Source organism: Dendrobates tinctorius, unplaced genomic scaffold (genome assembly GCF_039654945.1).
Source record: "Dendrobates tinctorius isolate UK_male_01 unplaced genomic scaffold, ASM3965494v1 ptg000162l, whole genome shotgun sequence".
Taxonomy (NCBI): domain Eukaryota; kingdom Metazoa; phylum Chordata; class Amphibia; order Anura; family Dendrobatidae; genus Dendrobates; species Dendrobates tinctorius.
The window spans coordinates 17,400,407-17,417,256 of record NW_027361829.1 but is presented as its reverse complement, the minus strand read 5'-3'; positions in this window follow the sequence as shown (position 1 = coordinate 17,417,256).

The following is a 16,850-nucleotide window of genomic DNA, read 5'->3' as shown; positions in this document are numbered from 1 at the left end:
GACCACTGGAGCCTGCACAGACCCCCTGGCAGGCCGGCACAGCCCCCCGAAAGGCCCGTACAGACCCCAGAGAGGCTGTACAAGGGCAGGAAAGGGTTTTTCTTATTCCGATACCGGAAGTCCCATAGACTTGAATGGGACTTCCGGTATCGGAATCGGCGATACCGATACTTTTTTTAAAGATCGGCCGATACCATCCGATACGATACTTTGAAGTATCGGACGGTATCACTCAACTCTACTGGTGATGTATTTATATACTGATGGTGGTTATGTTGATATATTCATGTACTGGTGATGGTTTTGGTGATATATTTATGTACTGATGGTAGTTCAGGTAATATATTCAAGTACTGATGGTGGTTCTGGTGCTGCTTTCCTGTGCAGATAAAGATTAAGATGCAACTGTATTGCAGTAGATGGTAAAAATCATGGTATTCTATTAATCCCAGTGAAAGCACAGGATCTTCAGCAGGTTTCAGTGAAGCAGTGTCAGGCCTCTTCCACACATCAGTATTTTTGATCAGTATTTCATCAGTATTTGTATGCCAAAACCAGGAGTGTCTCCAAAACAAAGAACAAGAGTCAGTCTTTCAATTATATTTTTTCTCGATAAGTTCCATTCCTGGTTTTGGCATACAAACACTGATGCAAAATACTGACCAAATACTGATGTGTGAATGAGCCTTCATGGTGGGGCAGAAAGCCGCCAGCTGCTATAACAACCTATCGACACCCTGTGAACTCATTACGGGAATGGGGGGGGCACAGATGAGCACATGGAGTAGCACACTCCATGACTCATGTGCTTTAACCCCTTCCTGACATATGGCATACAGTTAAATTATATGGTGGGTCCCTGACTTTGATGCGGGCTCACAAGTCTAGCCTGTGCATCTCCTAGCTGATGACATAGTTACATACTTACATAGGTCCATCAAGTTCAACCTTTATACACCAATTGTGCATTTTGTCACTAAATTAACTATAATCTGCAATGTTATGTGTATTGGGGAAATTATGCAGCCCTTTTTTAAACGATGTTATAGTTTCTGCCATACTACTTCTTGAGGTAGGGTATTCCACATTCTGACTGATATAACTGTAAAGAACCCTTTCCTATGAGTGCAGGAGAGGGAGGACTGGGAGCTTGCATCACATCCGAATGAAAACCACTTTGGACTGAGTTCATTAATCCACAGGTGGATGCACGAATTCGCTGGTGAGCACAGCAGATATCCACAAGAAGAAGAAAATTGTTTCGGCACTGTGAAGTAGCGCTGTTATTCAAGGTTGGGGGACACTCGCTTGGCAGCCACACAATCAGATCCAGCTCGGGTTTTCATAAGCCATAACAGTCCATGAGGTTTATTTGCCATCATAAACCACAGCAGCAATATACAACAGCGCAGCTTCCATTATATAGCTTCACATGACAGCATAGCGTCCATTATACAGGCTATTTAGCCCCAGGGTTATCTCACCCACGTCAGGGTTCCCATATGGCTGTTTCTCCAGGCTGCAGACATCCACTCACTCCTCAGGGACTCTCAGACACTGGCCGCCATTACCCACACAGCCGCTCCACAGGCTGTTAGTGAGGAGATCCTTCTCCTCACGGGACCTTCCAAACTGGACCAATCAGGTCCCAGCATTCCCTCTTGTGACCTACCCTGGCTACGTTATATGGTCCGTAGCCACGCCCCCTGGGTCACATGGCTATGACCTCATCACAGGTCCTTCACCTACTCACACAGCCTTTTACTATAGGTGTTATCAGACACACCCCTGGGTGGGTTTGTGGGCAGCTAGAACCCACCCATCTCTCCAGCTGCCTGAAGGCTTCTCCCTAACACATAGGCATGACAGATCAGCTCTGCTGATCAGCACATAACCAAGCCTTCATCTCAAAGCCACCCACTTTGAGACACACCACGGCCACTCCGTATTCTGCCACTCATCCTCTCTCTTGGGACATCCACACAGCGCCCCCTAGTGGACACAGTGGTCATTACACCACATACCCCGCCCCTCTGTTCAAACTTGTGGGGTTGAACACACAATCTTACACCAGGATCTCGAGAACGGGCACACATTACACCTTGCCCCACAGGTCGAGAGAACCGTCTCCATCTGTCATACGGCCTCATCTCTGCATTAGGCCTCCCCCGCCCCAAGCGGTCAGAATATCGGTCATTGTCTTTGACCCTCCATTTGCAGTCTGTCTGCATCATCAGACACTGTTTAGTCACCACCCTCCTAGAGTGCGCTTCGTCACCTGACCATTCTCCCACTGACCGGCTCTCCCGGTTGGTACGGTCATCAGTCTTAATCGGTCCTACTGTCTCGCCTGAGTCTGACCCATTCAGCGTCTCACAGGAACTGCTGTCTCTCAGCCTCGCACGGCCCATCGTACTGCCACTTTCTGACATTCTTCGGCCACCTGCCATGTCACTACTTGGAGGAACCCTTCGGGTCCTTACATCTTGGGTTGGAGGCGGCCGCCACCTGGTATTCCGTACTTCTTTATTAATTCGCTGACGGTCCAGCCTCAACTGTTCAATTTCTTGCAGGTACCCCACCCGATACTCCACGAGCATCCGAAAATCTCTCAGGCTCTCCATGGAGCCAACCACGATGATGGGAATTCTACCCACTTCACTGGATACCGGGTCTTCATCATCAGGAGGGATCCTCACCCTCATCACACCGGAGATATTCACGAGGTCTTGCATCACCTTCCCGGATCTTCCAATGATTCTCCCAATCAGAGCTTTGGGTACCGGAACCACATCTTTCCGCAAACCCCGCCGATCCATAGCCTCTCTTGCTATCTCTAGGCGTCGAGCAGCCTTCACATTACTCTGCCTAACCAATTGTTTGACACGTAGACACTGCAAATGCATCTCTTTCAGGACAGCTACTCGGTTTGATGTATCTTCTCTGGCTGATACTATCACTAACTGCCGAGTCTCAGGTGCCCAGTGCACCTCACACGCCTTGACCGCCTCTTTGAAAGCTTTATGCACACCTTCCTCAGCACAGGCTTCTTGCATGTCCTCTGGTACATCAATCACAGACTGGAAGGTCATGGTCTTGCTCTCTTCCTGGACCGAAGGATCTGGCTTTACCACGGACACTTCCCTCACTACAGTTGCCCCGACCGGGTGACTGTCTTCTTTAGTTCTTAACCCACCAACTTCACACGATGGGATCACTTCATGTCCCTTTGCCACGATGGCTACTGGCAGTTCTGTCTTATTATCACTCGCGTTCACCCGCGGTAAGTCTTCGTCCAACTTCTCTTGCAGAAGACTTTTTACTACTCCTCTGAGTTCCTCCATCTCTTCCTTGAGGTTCTTGTTCACACTTTGCCAGGTGGACAGGTGACCTCTGAGCTCCAAGACTTCTCTCTCGAGCTCCTCGACCCTGTGCTCGGCCATTTGTCTCAGTACGCTTTCTCGTTTGACATGTTCATCCACCTCTTCTCTGAGGGCCTGATTCAGTCCTTGCCAAGTTACCATGTGACCTTTGAGCTCAGAGACTTCTTTCTCTAGCCCTGCTATTCTGTGCTCCCTGTCTCTCTCAGAGCCACAGTCACCCCCAGAGTCTGAGTCATACCTCCAGTTACTCACTAACCGTGTGAGTACTTCAGCCGTCTTATCCACCAGGTCAGTGCCAGTTTTGTCACGAGATGTCTGGTCCGTCCGTTGGGCTGACATACCCCTTTTCCCGGTCACTTCCACCTCTGACCTTTCCACGTCAGGAGCCATCACCGTCTTCGTATTGGTTAGCCCAACAGTAGGAATGTCTCCACCCTCCTGGCATATATCATCAAACCTGACAAAGTCCCGGCCCCACTCCAAGGCATACACTAAGTCTGATGGTATACTGCCCCCTTGGCACTCACTGCCTTCGAGACCCTCAAACATTATTCTGTCTACCGCATAGTTCACTGTGACCCCATGTGCACAGCGAACCTGGACCATTTTCTCAGTCAGACAGAAAGTGAGAGGAGTTCCTACCAGCGTCACCTGACTCTTTGAGTCCAACCGTCCCGAGATCCCTTCCCGGTGTAGCATCACGGAACACACTTGCGGCCAGTCATCACTCGGAAAGAATATCCCACATTCTGGAAATGACATACATGAACACTGCAGTTTCCCAGACATACCCACTGAGCCAACCAGTGCTGCCATTTCATCAAACTCGGCCCCTTTCTGGACCACCACCCCAATTTGGGTTACCGCCTCCCTCTGAGACTCCACCCCTTTTTGGGTTACCACCCCAATTTGGGACTCCACCCCTTTTGGGACTCCACTTCTTTTTTGGCTACCACCCCAATTTGGGACTCCACCCCTTTTTGGGCTACCACCCCGGTTTGGGTCACCGCCCCCTTTTGGGACTCCACCCCCTTTTGGGATCTCCCCATGTCTGTTATACCGGTCTTCTCAGACCACAGTTCACACCACACAGTTTGTCTCTCACGATACCACACAAGTCCTTGCTGGCACCACCACAGCTCCTGCTGTCACCGATCACCGGCACCACCGGCTGCTGTTCACACACACAGCGGCTGGAGTCACTGCAGCTCCTACTGCGCCGTCTTCGTGGACCCGCCGATCCACCGGAAGCCGCTTGTCACCTTCGTGGCCCCACCGAGCCACATCAAGCCGCTTGTCACCTTCTTGACTCCCACTGAGCCACGGCACGCTGAGTCGAGAAAAAAGAAGAAAAAAAACACACCACAAAAAACTCCAAAACTCACGTGTCCTGACTGTGTGCTATTCAGGACGCTCCTGTCTCCACTTGAGACCGTCCAACACACAGGGCGCACTGGGTGCGATTCAGGGAGCGACCCTCCTCCCAGGGTCTCCCCACACACCGGCCTCACCAGGTTCAGGGGCTTGGCGAGTGCTCTTCAGGACATCTGTCTCCGCCTGAGACTGCCCAACACTCGCGCCTCACCAGGTCCAAGGTCATACCACGTGCTCCTGGGATCCGACTCTGCTCCCAGGGCTGACCCTCCAGGACCTTTCCTCACTGGACCCTCCAGGTACACTGTCTTCCTCACTGACCCAGGTCAGTACCACACGAACAGCTGTCCGATACCTGTGTCGGCCACACGGGTCACCGTTTTACTCATTGACCCAGGTCAGTACCACACGAACACCAGTCCGTTTCTCCTGTGTCGCCCACACAGGTCCTCGGGTACCTCTTCTCCACAGAGGCACCCTAGCAATCACCAGTCTCTTTCTCCTGGGGAAGCAGCCGCACTGAGCTCACCGATCCGGACAGCGCCTTACTTACTAGGCCGCCCCACGGTTTCCATAACCACAGCCGGACAGTGGCTTCCCCACTTGCAGGCCATCACAGACTCTGCTCACACGTGGCCGGTCAGCAGCACATCACACGGCTTCCACAACCGTCAGCCCTCCTGGCTCAGCGTTGCTCTTTGCCACCGAATTTTGCCGTCCTTATCCGTTGCTCACAGCAACAAGGCTACACCACTGCCCATAGCCTTCTCCACCAATTGTGAGGTAGCGCTGTTATTCAAGGTTGGGGGACACTCGCTTGGCAGCCACACAATCAGATCCAGCTCGGGTTTTCATAAGCCATAACAGTCCATGAGGTTTATTTGCCATCATAAACCACAGCAGCAATATACAACAGCGCAGCTTCCATTATATAGCTTCACATGACAGCATAGCGTCCATTATACAGGCTATTTAGCCCCAGGGTTATCTCACCCACATCAGGGTTCCCATATGGCTGTTTCTCCAGGCTGCAGACATCCACTCACTCCCCAGGGACTCTCAGACACTGGCCGCCATTACCCACACAGCCGCTCCACAGGCTGTTAGTGAGGAGATCCTTCTCCTCACGGGACCTTCCAAACTGGACCAATCAGGTCCCAGCATTCCCTCTTGTGACCTACCCTGGCTACGTTATATGGTCCGTAGCCACGCCCCCTGGGTCACATGGCTATGACCTCATCACAGGTCCTTCACCTACTCACACAGCCTTTTACTATAGGTGTTATCAGACACACCCCTGGGTGGGTTTGTGGGCAGCTAGAATCCACCCATCTCTCCAGCTGCCTGAAGGCTTCTCCCTAACACATAGGCACGACAGATCAGCTCTGCTGATCAGCACATAACCAAGCCTTCATCTCAAAGCCACCCACTTTGAGACACACCACGGCCACTCCGTATTCTGCCACTCATCCTCTCTCTTGGGACATCCACACAGCGCCCCCTAGTGGACACAGTGGTCATTACACCACAGCACCTATAGGTGTTTTTTACATTTTAATATGGCATAGTAGCCTAATAAAGTTTTTTCATTTATGCCGGTGTGCCGAAAGAATTTTCTTCTTCTTGTGAACCCTTTCCTATATAGCTTTTGGAATAGCCTTTCTTCCACCGGTAATGCGTGCACCCTGGTTCTTAGTATAGTCCTTGGAAAGAATAAGTCATGTGCCAGTCCTCTGTACTGACTACACATATATTTATACATGTACATGAGATCCCATCTGAGGCGTCTTTTTTCTAAGCTAAACAAGCCTAACTTTTCCAACCTCTCATCATATGAGAGGCCTTCCATTCCTTTTAATTAACTAGTTGCTTGCCTTTGACTCTAATTTCTGAAATTGCTAAATTGTACTGTCAAGGTCAGGCATTAGTATCCTACATAGTTTGGTGTCAACAGCAAAGACTGACACTATACCTTCAATCCCATCCAAAGGGTAATTAATAAAGGGAGTATAAAAAATCTGTCCTAGCACAGATCCCTGCTGTACCCCACTGTTGACTATATCCCATTTAGAGAACATACCATTTATGACGATTCTTTGTTTCTTGTCATTTAGCCAATTCCTTACCCATCTGCATATAGTTTCTACCAGTCCCTGCTTATGGAGCTTCAGTATAAGGCTGTTATGTGATACAGTATCAAATGTGCATGCAAAGTCCAGATAAATCCCATCAGTTGCATTACCAACATCCACATTTGCACTTACCTCCTCATAGAAGCCTAACATGCTAGACCTGACCTATGTTTCATGAATCTGTGCTGGTTGTCAGTCATTATATTGTTCTGTGCAATAAATCTCTGCAGGTTATCTCTAATAATGCCCTCAAACATTTTGCACACTACTGATGTCAGGTTTACCGGATGGTAGTTGCCTAGATCTACCTTCTTACCTTTCTTAAATATTGGTAGCACATCAGCCATCCTCTAATCCTGTGGCACCACCCCTGTTACAAGAGAGTCTAAGAATATCGGATACAGTGGTCTGTCAATTACTGAGCTCAATTCCCTCAGTATCCAAGGATGAATGCCATCTGGACCAGGGAATTTGTCAATGTTTAATTTGCTCAAACGCAGACATACTTCTTCTTGTGTTAAACTAGTTATATCAGGTGGTGAACTTTGATTTTTGCCTTGTTGAATCATACCTGGAACAGTTTGTTCATTGGATAACATGGATGAAAAGCGCCCGTCATTGGAAATTTGTTTCTCTGTAGATAACTTTGCAAGCTTCATTTCTTTTTTACATTTGTTATTTAGATCTTTATACTCCTGAAATGCTATTTCTGTATTCTCAGCCTTCAAGATTTTGAATGCCTTTTGTTTTAGTCACTGCATTCTGAATGCTCCCTGACCTGTAGATCTGAAATTGTATCTGGTTTATTTGACAGAACCAGATCCAGCAGATTACCTCCCCTGGTTAGTTCATCTACCAGCTGAGAGAGGTAATTGTCCAGAATTGTGGATAAGAACCTTCAACTTTTAGCACACAGAAGATTCTATGTCCCACTGAATGTCCGGATAGTTAAAATACCCCACAATAAGCACCTATTATTTGCTGCCTTTTTAATTCCTCTTCTACCTGTTCAGCTATATTAGGAGACTTGCAGCAAACTCCAATTAGCAACTTTCTATTATTGCCATCCCCATGTACATTTATCCATACTTATTCTACATTGCTAGAACACACGAGAAGCAATGGAGCAAAGAATCCATAAATATAGCAAGAACTAGGTATAAATCTTGATTTATTGATACAAAAAAGTATTAAAAAGACATCTTTACACAAGACACAGGTCAGAATGCACCAAAGATGGAATACAACGTGCTGCCAAAAGCTGGGCACCCGGCATCGGGATAAGACCAAAAATACCCTAAGGGCCCCACATAAAAATCCAAAAATATTTTCGTGTCTCCAAAGTGACAATCACTTAGTAACCCCAGCATATGGGAGGAGTCTTGTGGGATCCAAACCCTCTCACTTAAACAATGTCCCCATACATACAATAAGGAATAGCCCTGAAAATGTCTTGCAGAAATGCGGCCATGTCTAGTACCGAAAAGGTAAAGGGGAGTGGAGAGGGAGAGGGATTTTTAGTCATTACCCGTGCTAGTGTCCATTGGCAAGCACGTACCCCTACGCGCGTTTCACGATAGCTTCCTCGGGGGGGTCTTGAAATCATAGGTGTCCCTCCAGACCTCCTTAAGTAGTGCTCCGGTCCACCGTCATCTGGCGCATGGAGGCGGCGCCAGTCAGCCATCCCGGCGTCAAGATGGCAGCGCACATCTCGCAAGACCGGAAATTCTGTAGGCGGCGCGACCAACCCGGGGGCATGCGCACTAGTGGATCAAGACCGTACACGCCATCTTTGTTTCGGGCGCTCGATACCCTTCTCTGGTGTAATAGGATCTTTCATACATCACCAGAGGCGGATGCGCTATCTTAGTTACGATCATTCAATGCCCATCCCTAGTGCAATAAAAAGGTCCCCCACACTTCACAAAAAGGGGATGCATACCATATAGAAGCCCACCCATGGCGATCTCTGAAACAAAAATGCCAGAGCATAGTAAATAGATTGCGGACATACAAAATTCCAAACAAAAATCCCCTATATAGCTACACATGTGCACTAGTGTCATATTGGGATAAAAGCCAAAAGCGCAGTTAGCTTATAGGTACTGCAACATTAATACATATTAGCACAATCCCAGATTAGTTAAAGTATAGGACATATTGAGCATGTAGAGCTCTGGAAAGATGTTAGTTGACAGTTCCACTTCTCATCATGGGCTAGGATTTCATCATAATACATCATCTCTTGGTGGTTACAGGAGGCAACACATTTGCACCACAGAGGTCCATCAGAGCACACATAAAGGAATGATGTAAACGTTGAGTCAAAAACTAAAACTAAAAATAAAAAGGAAGAACACATAAATAAAAACAAATCCAATTAAAAGAGTGACCATCAGTACGAGAATTCCACTGGCTTACAGATAAGAGGAGAAACTAACGTGTTCATTAAGGCCCTCAGGGACCATAGTCCCCAGTGTAACAATCAATTGGCATTCTTTTTGACTAAGGGAACGGATTTTATCACCCCCACTTATTCCCATATTCACGTGGTCAATGCCTCTTACTTGTAAAACACCAGGATTACATTTATGTTTTAATTTGAAATGTCTGTGTATGGTTTTTAACAGGCCAACATTCTCCACAACCCGAGCAGCCTCGATATCTCGTACATGCTCACGTGTTCTAACACGCAACTCACGTGAGGTGAGGCCCACATAAATCAAGTTACAGCTACACGTGGCATAATACATCACATGTGTCGTGGAGCATGTTATATAATCTAGAATTCGACCTTTTCTTACTTTTGACTCTGCAAAAACTCTTACTGTTTCTCTTATTCATTCTCGTCTCGACTATTGTAACTCTCTTCTAATCGGTCTCCCTCTTACCAAACTCTCCCCTCTCCAATCTGTCTTGAATGCTGCAGCCAGGATCATATTCCTCACCAATCATTACACCGATGCCTCTACCTTGTGCCAGTCATTACACTGGCTACCCATCCACTCCAGAATTCAGTATAAACTTATTACCCTCACCCACAAAGCCCTCCATGGCTCAGCACCACCCTACATCTCCTCCCTTGTTTCAGTATACCACCCTACCCTCGCCCTCCGTTCTGCTGATGACCTGAGGTTAGTATCCTCAATAGTCAGAACCTCCCACTCCCGTCTCCAAGACTTTACACGTGCCGCGCCAATTCTTTGGAATGCACTTCCCAGGTCAATACGATTAGTCCCCAATCCCCACAATTTTAAGCGTGTCCTGAAAACGCATTTATTCAGACTGGCCTATCGCCTCAACACATTAACCTAACCTATCCCTGTGTGGCAGAGCCAAAAGTTTTACCATAACCAGGTTCCCAGCATCATGTTCCCACATGCTTTATGCATCCATTAGCCCTCTGTGTCTGTACTGTTACACACTTAACATTATGGCTGGTCCATACAATCAGAGCAACTGTTACCACCCACCTTTCGTGTCTACCTCTTTCCTCATAGACTGTAAGCTTGCGAGCAGGGCCCTCACTCCTCTTGTTATTTGTTATAATCTACTGTATGTGATTATTGTTATGCTGTAATGTCTATTGTCTGTACAAATCCCCTCTGAAATGTAAAGTGCCGCGGAATATGTCGGCGCTATAAAAATAAAATTTATTATTATTATTATTAATCCCTAATTTGGAACACTCGCCGGCCGTCGAATGATGTGAAGAATGTAGACCTGACATGATTCCTACATGCCAGGCATTTCCCACAGGGAAAAAATCCAACGTTCCTACCCCTCGATCCAAAGAGAAAGCGCGATTTAGCAGTATAGTGACTGGGAACTAGTATATCCTTTAGATTTTTGCTCCTACGTGATGTCATCAGAGGAGCCAAGGGTAATCCCTGACTGAGCACTGGGTCCGTCATAAGAACAGGCCAATGTTTTCTTAACACAGTTCGCATCATACCCCATTGTTGGTTATAAGTGGATATGTATCTAATTACACCATCACCGTCTCTATTCTTCTTCTCATTTTTTTGGCCGGCTAAAAGATCACCTCTCTTGGTGTGCTTAGCCCTCAGATAACCCTTCCTGATGCTCCTGTTGCTATATCCACGATCACTAAATCTCCGCCCAAGGTCCCTGGCCTGCCCCTCAAACAACACATCAGTGGCGCAGATGCGTCGTGCCCGAAGGAATTGGCCATTCGGCATAGCATTGATCGTGGAGATAGGGTGAGATGACGATGCATGCAGTAATAAGTTAACAGAAGTTTCTTTACGATACATGTTGGTCTCAATGAAACCATCGCCATTCACCCTAATTTCCACATCAAGGAAAGTCACCCGATGCTGATCATATGTATTTGTGAGCCTGATATTGGACCCATTGCAGTTCAGACCACCCATAAACGTATCCAGATCTTCCGTGGACCCCTGCCACACAAATAAGATGCATCTATATAGCAATACCATCCAAAGATCTGGGGAGCAGCCTCCGTGCTGTCAAACAGCAAACCCCTCTCCCAGAACCCGAGAAAGAGGTTAGCATAAGCTGGCGCGCAGGCCGCCCCCATGGCAGTGCCCCTCTTCTGTAAGAAGAAGCGATCTTTGAATGTGAAAAAGTTATGGGTGAGAATGAAGCGCAGCAGGTCCAATACCAGCTCACGGATATCCGGGTATAGGTTACTAGCCTCCAAGTAGAACTGTGAGGCCTCAAGTCTGTCCTTGTGCTTTATGCTGGTATATAATGATTCAACATCTGCTACCACTAGATATGTGTCGGGGTCCAAGGACAGGCCATCAAGGTGCCTCAGGACGTCCGTTGTGTCCCTGACAAAGGAGGGCAGCGTCTCCACCTGTGGTTGTAAATAATATTCAATAAATTTGCAAATGGGATCGCATAGCCCCCCAATGCCAGAGACAATAGGACGCCCCGGGGGTGAGATGGAATCCTTATCGACCTTGGGCAGGAGATAGAAGGTCGGAATAAGAGGAGCACTGATGACTAAGCTTTTAGCACACAGAAGATTCTATTTCCCACTGAATGTCTGGATAGTTAAGGTACTGTCACACTTAGCGATGCACCAGCGATCCCGACCAGCGATATGACGCGGTCAGGATCGCTGGTGCATCGCTAAGTGGTCGCTAGTGAGCTTCCACACAGACAGATCTCACCAGCGACATCGCTGGGGACGGAGGTTGCTACTTACCTGTCAAACTAGGCGATCCTGACGTCCTTCCGCCCGCGTCCACGCGTCGCTCGTCGGCGCCACAGGAAGCCCAGCAGGAAGCTGACGACGAGAAACAGTCCAGGACGTTCTCGCGCGATCAGCGATAACCAGCGGGGGAGCGGGTCGTAGGTAAGTATCAGACATAGCAATATCGCTAGCAATATCGCTGTAACGTCACAAGTTATAGTGATATTGCTAGCGATATTGCTTAGTGTGACAGGCCCTTTAAAATACCCCATAATAAGGACCTATTATTTGCTGCCTTTTTAATTCCTCTTCTACCTGTTCAGCTATATTAGGAGACTTGTAGCAAACTCCAATTAGCAGCTTTCTATTATTGCCATCCCCATGTACATTTATCCATACTTTACATTGCTGTAACTTCCCCCAATATCTTCATTGAGCACTGGTCTCAAGTTAGATTTAATAAAAAATAGACAGCCCTCCACCTTTTCTATATTTCCTGTTCTTTATGTTTGTCATCCAGTCATAGCTTCAGTCCAGCCAGGTTTCCATAATGCCCCCCACATCGTATTCTGTGGTTGACATAAGAGTCTCCAGTTTTTTCATTTTGTTTGCTAGTCTTTTTACATTTGCCAGTAGAAATTTAATACTATTAGCCAGGGACGGACTGCAATAGAAATTCAGCCCTGTCATTAAAAATCACACAGGCCCATGCTGTTGTAGAAATCACAGGAACGCGGGATGTCACCACAGACAGGAGACAGATCAAGAGTTAACAGGATTTTATTAACAACAAATATACTCCATACAGGGAGTAACAGAGCATGGAGGGGTAGTAATAGGACAAAGGACGGGAAAGGGAATTTGGACGAGGTAGAACTGGGAGTATGACAGGGTTGAAAGGTCAGGAAGAAGGAGCTTAAAATTATCGGAATGCAGTCTTCAGGGTTCCAATGGAGGCACCGGCAACAGCGGTGCGGGTCGTCTCGACGGAGTCTTGACTTGGCGGGAGTTCAACGGTGGCACCGAAATCAGCGGCGCAGGTCGTCTCGTCGCAGTCTCTGAGTAGCGGGCAGTTTTCCCATGCCTTAGGATATCTAGCACGGTACTGAGTCCAACGTGAAATGCCGCTAGAGTGAGCCTTTGCTCCGTGGCCTATGACAGTTCTGGCCTATTAAGACCTGGCCCCGCCTGGCGCCTTTCCTGCATCTTGTCAACGGTCCGGTCATTGAATTCATTTCGGATACTGTCAGGGTTTGTCTACGGATCACCTATGAACCGGGAGTATCACTGCAGAGGGTCGTCAGGGTGCTCGGCACCTACGAGGTACTCTGTCTTCTCAGCAGTGGCAGCACCGAATCCGCCACTCAGCTCCCCCACGCGGGCTCTGGCTCTTTTCCCGCGCAACATGCTATATAGCCCGCCTTCCTCAAGCCAGTCACATGACACAGTGTGTACTGCACTTTTAGTCTTTAGGATTGGGCCAGATAAGCGCCGTTTGCACAATGTGTTGCACAGGTGTGGCTCTCACTTGCCACGGTACGATAGTGCCCTGCAGTGGGCGACACCATTGGACGCTAGTGTGCAGAAGGCTGGACTGCACTGTGGCGTATACAGTAGCCACTAACAGGCGCTGACTCTAACCGCTGAACCCTAACAACAAACACAACCAAGGGTAGGGGTTTCATAAGGAGTCAGTCACCAGATACATGCATCCATCATCATACACTCCATAAGTATTTGAGTCTATACTAGTGCATGGCTGAGCGGCCATGCGAACCTTTTATAGCAGCGTCCTTCCGGGACCTTCCTGGTGGTCCAATCCGAGCTGGAGAAGGACATGAGCATGGAACCTCCGATCTCCAATGGGAGATTGTCCCACGGGCATGCTCAGTGGATCGAAAGGAGAACTTAGTCCCTGGAGTTGTTTGCTGCAGACCAACATGTGTTGCTATAGTTGGACCAGAGGTGGCAGCAGCAACCAAACCCACAAAGCTGGTCTGAGCAGAGTGCCGGGATCGACGAGTCTGCTGAGCAGGCTCCTCTGTGGCCGGACAGGAATAAGGCTCAGGATCTCTGCTGTGCAGTGACAGAAACCCGATGCCTAACATTAGCCCCCCAGGGCCCCCTCCTCTCTGAGCCTCGCTGCGCTCAAATGCCACAATGAGGAGCGGAGCGTAGATGTTCTCTAGTGGCTCCCAGGTCCGAGCCTCTGGACCATGACCCTTCCAGTCCACCAAATAAAACTTTTTACCATGCACCACCCTGCATCCCACGATGGCATTGACCTCAAACTCGTCCGAAGACAGGTCTGATGTCCCGGCAGATGACTTGGAGAACTGGGACATGTGAATAGGCTTAAGAAGGGACACATGGAAGGTGTCAGTGATAGCCAAGTGTGGTGGAAGGGCCAGACGGTAGACCACAGGGTTGAACTGCTCAAGGACCTTGAAGGAGCCAATGTAGCGAGGTGTAAACTTAGCGGACTCAACCCGCAGCCTGATGTTATGGGCAGATAGCCACACTAAGTCGCCAGGGGCAAAGGTCTGAGCAGGGCACCGGTGTGCATCAGTGGAGACCCTCACTCTCCTTGGAGGCCCGGATGGCATCCTGAGTGCGATCCCAAATGTCACGTGCCTCCACCGCCCAGTGTGTCACCCTAGAGTCGGTGGATGACACGGGCATGGGCACAGAGATGCGCCGCGGATGCGGGCCGTAATTTAGGAGGAATGGGGTCTGACCGGTGGAGTCGGCCACAGCGTTGTTCAAAGCGAAATCCGCCCACGGCAGCGAGGATACCCAGCCATCCTGCCCGGCCGAGACAAAATGTCGTAGATATGTGACCAGGGTCTGGTTGGCTCTCTCTACCAACCAGTTCGTCTCGGGATGATAGGCCAAGGAGAGATTTAGCTCAATGCTGAGCAGGCTACAGAGCTCTCTCCAGAACCGAGCCGCAAACTGGTGGCCCCAGTCACTGACAATCTTGTCCGGCATGCCGTGCAGGTGGAAAACGTGCTTAGTAAACAACGCTGCCAGGCCCCGTGCAGAAGGTAACCAGGAGAGAGGTACCAGGTGCGTCATCTTGGAGAAGTGGTCGGTGACAACCCAAATGACTGTGCTGCCACTGGACTTGGGCAGTCCCACCAAAAAGTCCATACCGATCATCTCCCAGGGCCTGTCTGCTACCGGCAGAGGGTAAAGTAGCCCAGCGGGCCACTGCCGAGAAGACCTATTCTGGGCACAAGAGATGCACACCTGAATATATTCCCTGATGTCACGGGCCATATTCGGCCACCAGTACATCCTCGCCAGAAGCTCAGAGGTCCGTTTTGTCCCGAAACGTCCACCCACCCTGGATGAATGAGCCCAAGAGAGGACCTTCGGTTGCAGACAGGCAGGGACAATTGTCTTGCCTGGAGGTACTGACTCAAGTGCGACCGGAGCCACGGTCCTCAGGCTCTCGGACGGGACGATCAGCCGAGGCTCCTCCTCCGATGACACCACGGAGCGAGAGAGAGCATTGGCACTGACGTTCTTCTCCCCGGATAGGAAATGGAGGGTGAAATAAGGACCATCTGGCCTGGCGAGAATTTAGCCGCTGGGCCGTCTGCAGATACACCAGGTTCTTGAGGTCAGTGAACACCTGTAAAGGGTGGCGAGCCCCCTCCAGGAGGTGTCTCCACTCCGAGAAGGCCAACTTCATCGCTAGCAACTCCCTGTTGCCGATGTAATAATTACTCTCCGCCGGTGTAAAGGTCTTGGAGAAGAAGCATGCGTGGTTCTGACATTGCGAGTCCTTCTGGAACAGGACTGCTCCAGCACTGATCTAAGAGGCATCCACCTCCAGAATGAAGGGTTTATCTACATCGGGGCGATGTAGAATGGGAGCGCTAGCAAAATGGGCCTTAATGGAGGAGAAGGCCTTGGAGACAGGTTCTGACCACAACTTGGGATTTTCACCCTTCTTGGTGAGGGCCACCAAGGGGGCTACAAAAGTCGAGAAGTGGGGAATGAATTGGCGGCAATAATTTATGAATCCCATAAAGTGCAGCACTGATTTGAGAGAATGGGGCTCCTGCCAATCAATCACCACCTGTAGTTTGGCAGGATCCATGGCCAATCCCTGGGCAGAGATGATATAGCCCAGGAAAGGCAAGGACTCCTGCTCAAACACACACTTCTCCAACTTGACATAGAGGGAGTTCGCACGTAGGTGTCACGTGGACCAGTCCTGTGTGACATGACCCGCTGGCCAGTACTGAAATAACAAGACACGGCACGTGTAACTGTCCTGTGTGACACGACCCGCAGGCCGGTACTAAAACAACAAGACACGGGGGGAAGGGGAAACAGTTACAATGGTGGGCCCTGTGATATGGAACGGGGACATGGAGACCTCCTGCACTCCCCTGAGTCAGTGTCCCTCACACTCCTAACGTTCCCTATACAGGCTCCTCATCTGTCACTGAGCCAGAACCTGTCACCCTAGCACACCCTACACCTATCCCTTGCTAGGGAGCTGGGTGGTGCAGGCACTGGCCCCACCTCTGTACTAATACACACCAGGGAAAAATACAAACAGGGAAACACCACTTAGCTTTGCTCTGTTGTTCTTGCTCCCAGCAACAGAGTCCACCACCAGAATGCAGCTTTCCTCCTGAATAGCTGCTACCAAGCTCTGTCAGAGCTGCAAGGAAATCCCCTCTGTGACTCCTTCCTCACCAGGACTCTGACTGCTGCAAGGAACTCTCTCTAGCTCCTTCCTCCACCAAGGAT